Source organism: Osmerus mordax, chromosome 13 (assembly GCF_038355195.1).
Source record: "Osmerus mordax isolate fOsmMor3 chromosome 13, fOsmMor3.pri, whole genome shotgun sequence".
Classification (NCBI taxonomy): Eukaryota; Metazoa; Chordata; class Actinopteri; order Osmeriformes; family Osmeridae; genus Osmerus; species Osmerus mordax.
In genome coordinates, this window is record NC_090062.1 from 14,466,064 (window position 1) to 14,477,956 (window position 11,893).

Consider the following 11,893-nt stretch of genomic DNA (forward strand, 5'->3'; position numbering starts at 1 on the left):
ACACTTAACATTCGCTCACAACATGGCGATGAAGCGCCGCGATACACGACGGCTCTACCCCGATTAATGCTACCCTGTTATTAAAAACGCAGGGGACTACGCCAAAGGGATTTACAACAACAAATAAGCAGACTAGAGAACACTATAGCCGATTTATAGGTACGCATGTCGCTGTAACGGTATAGCTGGTTGTATAGACCCTCACGCTGCTTACCCCTCTGCTGGAAATCAAAGGCTTTACATGGCGGTTGAGAGTATCTGGTTTTTCTGTCTACTTTGGCTGGGGTTCTGTGGTCCATCCGTGCAAGGTAGGCTAATACCCTTTAATATTATCAACTGAACAACACATGCTTTTCAAGTTAGGTACATATCTGTACCTCCTTATCTATGTCGGTCAAAACAGCTGGTAGGTAGAGTTATAAACGATAACAGATTTATAGTGTGCAAATTTGCACCTTGCTTCGTTGCAGTAGGCTACATTTTTTAAGTGTTCATTATGAGTCAGGTTGTATCCAACAGAGGTTTTGAATGACTGTTCAACACCCTTACTTTTGTGAATGTTTGGCTAGGCGCATTGCTTTCTGTGGACACTTGACCGGCCGCTTCAAAGTTGCACATAAGCAACAATGTTAGCATTATGGGGACATTTCGCTCTGATGTTTCAGCGGCGGCACGAGTTCTTTGATGGAATTAATGCCGCTGGAGTTCAGATCAAGGCAGTCGTAGGAAGCTTGGTGGGAATGGGGGAATCATTTGAGAGGAAGGGGCCATATGCCAAAACTGGATTTTAGGCTGCTAAACATGATTAGTTGTAACAGTTAACATCTGCCTAATGCAGAATTCAAAACGAAAAATGACCAAAGCAGTTTTGGTATAATTCAGTATAGAGGTAGTTCGTTGTCTGGTTTAACCGAACACTTAATGCATTCATATACTGAAGTTATGCTTGTGTTCTTTAGCACATGCCAGACTTGCAAAGGCTGTCTTTCTGGCTCTCGAATAGATCAATATGTAGCCTCTCAAATGTCCCCCAGCGTATTTAGCTGTGGGCTATGTTTTAGTTTTTGGTGCTGTTTCTATAGTTGTGCCGACCATGTGCCTTACGTTGTTAGGACAAGGGCGGATGTGTGCCGTTTGTCCAGTGAAATGGTCGTACCAGCTCACAGATTATGATTGCATTGCGGTGGCCTCAGATTCAGAAGCGAGGCAGGGTGACTTGAGAGCAGCCGATCCACTCAGCCGACTGGCGGTGAGGTAGAGGAGAACGAGTAGAGCAGATATCGAGAGACTACCCGCAGCATTTACATGACAAAGAGGGCAGTGCAGAAGCTCAGGCGTAGAGATACGTCTACTGGTACATGCAGTCGTGTTTTTTTTAACTTGTGTCGTAGTGACATGTACTGTATCCAGACAAGGCAACTGCATTCGTTTTTTGAATTCAGATGCTGAGAGATGACTGAGTGATTTTCTATTATTGTTATTATGTTAAAATTCGCATGAACAATATAGCTACTTTAACAAAGCCCTCCTCAAAGTAGAACGGGAAACGTGTGAAACACCCTATTATTTGTTGTTCTTATAATTAAAGTTCACGTGAGTAGCCTATATGCTTGCTAGAAACAAACTTCATACAGCTCTTAATGGCTTTTAAGGGATTGCCTTGTTTCCACAGTGTTGTCCAGAAGAGGTAGGCTGTAGGCCTATCACATAAAAAACACCTGTTTGATTCATCGACTAATTCTCATATTTATACTGTCACAGATGAGGGACACCCTGATTTATTCAGAAAATTCCCCTTTCTGATCCATTCAAACTGGACCTCATCATTCAGTTTTATGTGACGTTCAAAGAACAACAGGTGAATTACTCATTCACAAGGTTGTTCATCCACGTCTGGTAATGTTGACACTGTTATTTTGAATCAATGTTGTCATAATGTTTGTCATTAGATAATAATGATGTTATCATGAGGGACTACGCTTTTGGTCCCCTGTTGTGGGCGCGTGTGTGTGTGTGTGTGTGTGTGTGTATGTGGGGGGGTGGAGGGGGGCTGCCCTGGAGAGTTGGTCTATAGTGAAATGCTACAGTGTGTGTGTGTGTGTTAGGTCAGGTCTGTAGAGAGAGGAAGAGGAATGTTGTGGGTGTTGTTGCTGGGGGTTATTGTGGGAACTGGAACTGGAGAACGGAGATTGCTGTCGGGGTGGGGGGGGGGGGGACGGATGAATTGACGGGGGAGCTGATGGGGAGGGTTTGGGGGCAAGGGGCGTCGCTACATCAGATCCACAAACAAAGAGCTTGTTTTTTCCATTTGGAAGATCAAATGAAAATATGTCAACTCCGCTGAACTCATCACGAACAAATTAATCGTGTGAGTGGGCGGGGGTGTCTGTGTGCGTTTACACATGCACCCCTCTCTTGGAGGATGGACAGAAGGTAAAACATCCACTGAACACGCTAAGATCCCGACTGTTCGAGTTCACCATGACACATTGTTTTACGTAAAGCTTCGAAATGGAAGAACCAAATGAGACCGTAGTTAGGGCATTCAGGATGTCAGACAGTTTCCCAGCGGTCGTCATGCCTCCCATCTCCTGAGGGGGCTTTGTGGGCAGGAGCTTCATCACTTCTTCAGTTAAACGGTGACACCACTGATTTCCCCCGTGGTCCCAACCGTTCACCTTCTGCCTCATCATCCTGACTCGCCTCATTGCTCTCCTGCCTCCACCGTCTCTGACCCCAGTGTCAACTTCCCCCCTCTTCATCATTTTAATGTCTGTCAAATGCTCTGCTGATCCAGTGTCTGTCCATGCTCTTTGCTTTCATCATAAGGACACAAACACTACCAACACAAACTTTACTTTCTGATCTGTTGATATATGCAACAATAGTTTTACTAATACCAACCCTACCCAACCTCACCTTTCCTTCACCACCAGTACCTACTACCTCACCTGGCCCTGCCACTTTCCTCAACCTCACCTGACCCACCTTCCATCCTCAGCCGCCCCTACCTCACCTGACCCTACCTCCACCCACACCAGTTCCTACCTCACCTGACTCTAGCTTCATCCTAGACCTCATCCGACTCCTCCATCCCCAGCCTCTGACCCTGCAGCTGGATCAGGAATTCACCTTGTCTGCCTCCGGCCTAGAACATAATTGTGAACACGTCCTGCTTAATGACTTATTCATAAACATAATTGCATTTCTTTGTCCATAATGAGCAGCCCCTTAAACAGTTTTATTATGTAAATGTTTTATCATAAGTGACTATGCTGTTGGCTAAAGCCATTAGCATTGCTTTAATTCTCTAATAATCTCTTTAAATCTTCTAATAATCCCATCTTTACTTCACTTCACTTATTTTGTGCATATTCCCAAACTTGTTTCAGCTTGGATTCAAACAGGAGTTAGGGAGTGTGTAGGAGAGTGAACGTGGCTATGTTTGTCCCTCTGTTTGTGTGATTGCATCCTGATCCCCCTAGAGAGGCTAAGCTAAATTAGGATGCATATTATTTAAAGAGGCACACTTGGCTGAATTTGATATGGGTATCTTTGTCTAGCGAAGATGTTGATTTGTATGGCTGGCTGTGTGTGCCTATTCATAACCCTGAGTGTGTGTGGACCAATCCCAGTCCCAGAAGGCATGTAAAAAGTCTACCAATAGAGAGAGGTCCTCGGAAGTGCTTCATTTTCACGACTCAGCTCTTGTCTTTGATGTCTGTTGATCAAATGTTTTAGTAGTAATGTATGGGTTTGCCATATTGGTAAATCTTTGGGCTGCTATCTTTTATGGCTAAATGGAAAACTATGTTTATCACCGAGGATTATCAGGAACAGAGATTTCTCTGGAAGTCCACAAAAATAATATTTCCAGTTGCGGCAACCAGTTCATCAGAAGTATATTTTTGGTTAGGGTGTCTGTCAACTGTCTTTCTATTTATGAACCTAAGTGGACTGTAATTGTGTCTGTCAAAGACGTAATTTCAAAAACAATACCTAATATTACGCAATTCGACTTTTGGTATGTTAGATTTGTGGTGTGTGTTGTATCTTTTAAAAGTTCCTGGCTTAGTGTGGTTGTTGGTGTGTTCCAGTGATGTTCCAGTGGATAGAGCTAGAAGCAGCGTTGTAGAGATGTTGTCTGGTCTAAAGCTCTTGTAAGCTCTCCCAGCCATCGACCAAAGCACAGATCTCAGTCTCATTCAATTAGACCGGCCTCAGAACACTGCAGGGTTATTCTCTGGGTTCTAGAACTTCATGAAAAGGTTTATTGATTACATTCGCATATGGAAAAGATGTGGTACAAGAATCTCATTTGGTTTTCGCTCCATATACATCTCTCTCTTATGTATATAACAGTCTATCCAGTATATGTTTACTGTACATACAGATAAAGCTCTCCGTAAATGTTTCTCAAGGTTTGCATACAGAATATGCATCTGTTCACAAAGGTTTTAATGGCGTCAGAATGTCAGATACAGAACAGAAAATAGTCATACTGAGTCGTGTTTTTCACCACGCATCTTTTGCCACATAACATAAGACCTAACATATTTTACAATAATGTTTCATTCTTTTTATTTTGTAATTGTTATGCTTTTTTGTTGTTGCTTCATAATAGATTTGTGACATATTCCTGGTTTGAGAATGCGTCTTGAGGGAGCAGTTGTCAAAACTTGGCAATAATTTCCAATTGAAGTAACCTGATACAGAAACTCATCTCATTATCCCCTTATATCTCATCCCACATCTCTCCAGGAGATAAACCACTTTGAAACCACCTGAAGTGAAACATGCTTTGATCCGAGGAACGTCTAGTCAGTGCAGAGTGCCGATTAGACCGGTGCGGGAAAAACATACTCTTCTTTTGAAGTCCTTCCCCCCCAGCCCCTTTTCTGATGGCACCCCTTGAAAGTGGATCTGGATCAATATGCTGCCTGATAAGTTTGATGATCTCAGTCAGGTGACTTGGGGATCACTGTGGTGCACAGAACCAGCAGGTGTACACCATCCACTTCTAATTGTGTGCACAGACCGTGTTTGTATATGTTGATTATTTGCTGGTACACAAACGGAACATTAGGATAGAAAGCACGCCTGAGGGTCTAAGGAATGAATTTCTTTCTCAGTGGATGATTTTGTCTAAACCGGGGGTAGATTTGTACAATGAATAATGAACGTTTGGCCAGTATGGTGTGCCCCAGTGCAACTATATGTTCAAATGCTCAAAGCTTTATGTATTTGTGTATTTGGGAACAGTGAGTATTTTAGTGATGGAACGTATGCACTGTGTGTGTGTGTGTGTGTGTGTGTGATAGACGAGTGAGTGAGTGTGTGTGTGAGACGCAGGGTCTCTTCCTCACGGCGCTCGTTGGGTAAACAGTCATGCGATCACATTCCTTCCATTCCGCACTGCTGTCCGCTCAGTCACATGACCAAGGAAGCGTTGCATGGGGGCCAGTGCCGGGAAGGGCATCTGGGGATCGTCGGGGGGGTGGGGTGCAGTTCGAGGGGCCGATGCTGCATTTAGGGGAGTGAACTCAGAATTAGTGGGCAAGGAGCAGACAACCAAAAACACAGCCTGTCTCTCTCTCTCTCTCTCTCTCTCTCTCTCTCTGACTCTCTCTCTCTCTCTCTCTGACTCTCTCTCCAAGAAACTTGTCATTTACTCAGTTTGCCTCAGATTGAAGGCTGCCATGGGTTCATCATGAATAGGGCACCAGGAAATATGCTGCACATGATGTACAGCAATGCCTTCCCACGCTTCAGAAGGACTCTGCAAAGGACATACAAACAAATGAATTGATTCCGACCATGACAAATTAATAGGTTCTGAGAGAAGTCTCTCCGGCAACGTTCACACTGCAGTCCCATGCTATGGCACTGTCAATGTTGCCCAGACAAGATTTTCGGTAGTAAAACAGTGTTGGGATAGCGCTCCTGTTGTTTTTAGTCTGTGTCCTAGTGCCTAGTCCCCCCCCCCTGCCCAGCCCTCTAGCTTTTGGGCTTCCCCCTCATGTAGCCTCTCATGTTAGTTTTGTTGCTAGCCTTGTTGACCCATTGATGTGGCCCCGCCGCTTGATTTGGTCGTGCAGAGCCCCCCCCCCCCCCCCCCCCCCCACCCCACCCCACCCCATGCTGCTGGGAGGCCCTTTTGTTAAAGCCTGTAAGAACACAGGGCCGGGATTGGAGCAGGCCAGGATGTGCATGAATGAGTACTGTACATAGAGCAGCAGGCATGGAGGACTGGCGGGGGGATCTCTCTCTATCTCACTCTCTATCTCACTCTCTCTCTATCGCACTCTCTCTCTATCTCTATTGTTTATGTAGGCTTGTTTTTGCCATTGAGAACTCAGTACATCAGCCCACCACTGATTATAGGGAGTGTGTGTGCTGGCGGAGTCTCCTAGGCAGAGTTGTGGTACTTTGGTTTGCCACTTCTCTAAATGTGAGCCTTAGATCACCTTCCTGTGTAGTGAGTGTTTTGTGAACTGTTGGCCAGAGAGAGAGTGTGAGAGAGGGAGAGTCAGAAAAAGTTGGAGAGAGAGTGAGAGTTAGAGAGAGTCAGAAAGAGAGTCAGAGAGAGAGAGAGTGTCAGAGAGAGAGAGTCGGGAGAGAGAGTGTGAGAGTGCAGGGTGGGGGAAGGGGGGGGGGCAGCACAGCTGGAAGGGTTAGCTCCTGACACTGCAGCTGCTGGGCACATTTTCTTGTCTCCACTTTGCTTATGAGTCACTGTCAGCCTGGGTGGAATAACCGCATGTTGATATTGCTCCTGAGAATCCACTTAAATCACTGGGCCAGTGCAGTACCAACTAAACAGGCATTAACTTTCAAAGACATACATTGTGTATTAGTAATATTAATTAGGTAAGGGGCAAGAAAATAGACATTTGTTGCAGAGGGGTATCTGTGTTTGCGTGTGTGTGTCAGGTGGCTGAGCGGTTAGGGAGTCGGGCTAGTAATCTGAAGGTTACCGGTTCAATTCCTGGCTGTGCCAAATGATATTGTGTCGTGTGCAAGGCACTTCACCCTACTTGCCTCGGGGGAATGTCCCTGTACTTACTGTAAGTCGCTCTGGATAAGAGCGTCTGCTAAATGATTAAATGTAAATGTGTGCTTAAGCACCTTTCACTTGAATGGCGACAGTGATTCTCTGTTCTGATAGAAGGGTCAGATAACAGTATGGGCCTAGTCAAGCACCTCAGTTACTCAGATAAAGGCCTATTAAGTTCTATGTTTTGACAATCAAATGAGTTGGGTTTGTCTTTGCATGTCTGCCAAATGAGTTGGCAGCATGTCAGAGTTATTGTACATCCGGCACGTCTGTCCCTGCCCACCACAGTTTATAGATGACGGCTGGACATGTACACCTTAGCTGCAGGGTTTGCATATGGATGATCAAAATCCTGCAAGTATCATAAATATCACTGACATAAACAGCTCCTTTCTCAAACGCAGTCAACATACAAACTGCATTTGTAATGAGTAAAAGAAAAAAGAGTAGGATAGTACACACACACACACACACACACACACACACACACAGAAGTGCCACATGAGACTGCATGTTCCACAGTGCTATCAATCAGCCCATCTGTCTATGTCCACCCAGTCTATATCAGTGCTGCAATGCACAATTGTATGTCCTAACCTGCTCTGCACACACACACACACACACACACATACATATTTCCTGGCAAGGATTCACACTAGCTGGAATATGCTGCTATCTGACAGAACTTGGTGCATACAGCTATCAGCCCTCAGTAGCCTAACATTATGTGCAGTATGTTTGTGTGCATGTGTGTGTCTGGCAACTTAACCATCGATGGTTAGAAAGTGTTTTGTACATGTGCACAACATGCCAGCCCCTTACTTACCACTCTCTCTCATCTTCCATTTCTCACTTGCATAAATAGTAACAGCCCCCCACACACACACACACCCTCCCTCCTACCCCCTTGATCCCTCTGTGTGCTTGTGGATGTAGCCATGTTCCTTTCGTAGACAGACAGTATATCACAGTGAAGGGGCGATCTGCAGTTCCCGTTTCCCCGTCAGCGCGCCTGCGCCAAATCATGACGTTTTCACATGTTGCCAGTTTGAGCTGATGTGATTTATCATCGTGCGTGTTTGTTAGTGTAGAGTGTAAGTTACCTACTGTCCATCAGCATAAGGTACAATTCTTGTTGTTGTTTGTTAGTTAATTACAGGCTTTAAAGTATACAATGTATTGTTTCAGAGGTTTTACTGCTCAACCGTTAGTGAGATGTACATACTAATTCTAGATGTTGACCTGTTTAACAGCTAATGTGTCTTGTGTAGCCTAATTTACTTATGTATCTCAATTGGCTATACGGATATGCACAGACAGTGATCCCAGGCCAGGTCTAAAACTTCCGGTAAGTTAGAAACGTGACTTTGAATAACCAAACAGGAAATGGTAGCTACCGGAAGTTGTTGACTTGACTTGCGCAATATGTGGAATATCGTGAAATAGATCTGAAAATGCTTAGTTCTTCTGGAGCATTCTCTTGTTCGGACGGTTGTTTATATTTTAGTATTTTTTCTATTGTGTGTATCGTTTTTAACACACAACCTTAAGTTTTTTTGCAGGAAAAAATCGATGTCGCACAGGTGGTAAATCTATATTGCACTGTACTAATAGTATGTTATTTTTAGGCTTCTCATCTCAGTTACGCACTAAGGTTTTAGGTGCGCGTGCGTGTGTGCGTGTGTGTTTGTGTGGAGGGGGCAGTGTGGATGGCCCAATGGTAGGGTGAGGTAAAACATTGGAGGAGCCAAGCTACCCTCTGACTCCCTGGGTGAATGAGTGTTAGAGTGTTAGAGTGAACTCTCTAACACAGCCAGCCTACTGGGGCAAACAGATGGGCTCTCTCTCTCTCGCTCTCTCTCGCTCTCTCTCTCTCTCTCTCTCTCTCTCTCTCTCTCTCTCTCTCTCTCTCTCTCTCTCTCTCTCTCTCTCTCTCTCTCTCTCTCTCTCTCGCCTCTCTCCGCCTCTCGCTATCTCCTGAGAGCAGGGATGTGTCTCCCTCAGGCTGGATATGGAAGCTGTGAGTAGTCTGGCATCCCGCGCACCTCCTCCATTCAGTGTGGCCCAGTGTGAGAGCACCACGGGGGGACTCTGAGTGGGCCCCGCCCCCCCTGGGCTCCCCCAAGACTCTCTACGAACTCGAATGGCCAAGCCCCTCCCTGACCCCCTCCCACGCTGGACCCACTGGTCAGGATAATGGCAGTGGGGGGAGGGAGGGGGGGGGGTTACATGTTCTCATAGGTGTGTGAGGGGTAATAATGGGGGGGGAGTGGAGTATGTGTGACTGTGCCGGAAGGGGGGAAACAGGAGTGTGATGTGAGGAGTGTGTGTGTGTGTGTGTGTGTGTGAGAGAGAGCACATGAGATCCTAAGCGGGCGTCTGCGATTTCTTTGACGTGACGTCTTTACGAGGGCAGCTTGCCCCTATGGGCCGTGACTCGCCTCTCCTTCACACCTGCTTCCAGGCTGCTCTCTGCCCACTGTATGGATCGCTACAGACAAGTCCATCAGCCAAGCCAAACCGCTGGCGGTGATGGGGGAAAATGCCTGCTAACGCTTTAATGACTTAACGAGACCTAATTAGTTTGAATGGGAGCGAGGAGAGCAGGGAGAGCGAGCATCTGAGGTGGGGAGCTAGGGTGAGCAAGCTTCTGTTCGTGTTCAAGCTGCTCCCACAACACTTGAGAAACGCACAACCCAAATCCTCGTGGTGGTGCTGTCTCTCGGACCGGATGTTAGATGTTAACACACACACACACACACAATGCCTGTGAAGAGCTTTAAAGTCGGTGTGTAGTCTGTGTGCAAGGCAGGCATGTGTTGCTTTTAGTGCATGTGTTCACGCTGCTGAGCTTGTGTGTGTGTGTGTGTGTGTGTGTGCAGTGTGCACATGTGAGTGTGTCCGGGTGTGCCTATGGCTTCCAGGGCATTACTCTGCTTCGATGCAGGGATGGCTGTGGGGTTGGTTCTCATTTAATCAGAAAATCATTCCATCTCCCATTAACTTAATTAATCCTCTGCCTCGTTGCGAGAACACAGCGCACCTCCAGTGTGTGTGCGTGTGTCTGAACTATAAATGTGTGTGTTACGGTCTCTGTGTGTGTGAGGTTGTGGTGATATGTGGATTGGTGATTCGTCTGTCTCCAGAGTACATTCTCAGCTTGTTTGCTTCAGTGACGGTTGCCTCACAGCACTCGCAGACGACACCTTTTCAGCTGCATAACTGCAGGCCCCCTCCCTGTCCTTAACCAGAGAAGAAGAATGGCAAATTCCCCGGCTGCATAGGTTAACACAGCATGCTGCTAAACTCATTCAACAGGCCCTTTTCTTATCTCATTCTGCTAATGAAACCTCTCTATGGAGGTTTTTTGTGCTAAGAGGTCGGCCATTATTGGATTTTTGGTCATCAACCACAAACCACTGACCCCCCGGGTTGAATTCACATTTGTTTTCTGTGGTGTTTTCTGCGATGTGCCGTCTTTGATGATTCACAATTTGCTGTGAATCCAGCCAGTTGGTTGCAGGCTGTGCCGTAGCGTCACAGAGAGCTGACTGCAGAGCTCTGGGCGATCGAGCGCGGCCTCGTTTCCTATTCTACTAGGGCTCTGGTCAGGTGTTTGCGCTGCGTTTCGTGGCAGGCTTTCCTGATGTGACCTTTCCTCCATCTTCCCTCCTCCCCCCTCCGTTCTCTTCGCTCTCTCTCTCTTGTTCTCTCTATTTCCGAAGCTCTCTCTCCCCCCTCTCGCGCTCTCTCATCTCGTTGCTCCCTCGTTCCCCATCTCCCACGCTAGTCTGTCTTCTCATGCGCACTAATCTCAGCACCGTCATGTCAGTCAGGATTTGGAGTCTCTAGCTTTCGAGAGTCTAAAGTCTCTTGCTCTGTGTCCCTCCCCTCCCCCCCTCTCTCTCTCCCCCCCCCCCCCGACCTGATGTTCCTCCCTCCCTCTCTCCCTCTCTCTCTCCCCTCCAGAGAAGCCCGTGTCGGTGGAGTTGAGCTGTGGGGCGGGCCCTGTCCTGGTGGTGCTGGAGCCAGGGCGGCCCCTCCTGCTGGACTGCCACCTGGGCGCCAGCGACGCCCCCTTCAACGTCACCTGGCTGCAGCATGGCCGGCCCCCTGCCGGAGGGGGACTCCCTGCGGCCCCTCGCCAACGGCTCCCTGCTCCTGCTGCCGGCATCCGCTGACGGCCGGGCCCCCCAGGGGGTGGAGGGGGGCTACAGCTGTGTGAGCAGCAGCGCCCTGGGGGCTCTGACCAGCCGTACCATCACCTTGCTCCTGGCTAGTGAGTATCAAGCCTGCTAGGCCCAGGCGTGCCCCCCCCCCCCCCCCACATAGACACACATGAATGGTGGACAGGAGCAGAATGGACCATGTACTGTACATGGCTCACACTTGGGGCTGCCCAATCCCCCACTCCCACTCCCACACACACACACACACACTCTTTCTCTGAGGCATGCACAGACTTGTGTAGCCCCAACCCAGTGTCATACTTCTGCGTATCTATGACACAGGTTTAACACTTCTATTTTGCGGGCCATATATATACGCCAAATCCCTGTTTTACGTTCAGTTTATAAGCAAAATTACTCCCATTCATTTTTATCAACAGAAAATGCGTCTCTATCACACGCAGAGCGTTATCAACGCTTTATTGATTATACGTCATCATCTGGACTCAGATTTTATGGAGATTCACGATCTCGAAGCTTCCAAATGTATACTTTTTAAATGTTATACTTTTTTTTGTAGGGGAATTTTCAACTCAAACACCTTATACAGTTATACAGAGTAAAATCAGAATGATGATTTAAAAAATCTGGATCATTTATCACCATA

At 47.0% G+C, this 11,893-nt stretch overlaps 1 pseudogene; it reads left to right on the forward strand.

Annotated features, from left to right (window-relative positions):
* Positions 1-241: 241 nt before the first annotated feature.
* LOC136955737 (immunoglobulin superfamily DCC subclass member 4-like) lies at positions 242-11,356 on the forward strand (annotated as a pseudogene).
* Positions 11,357-11,893: the final 537 nt, after the last annotated feature.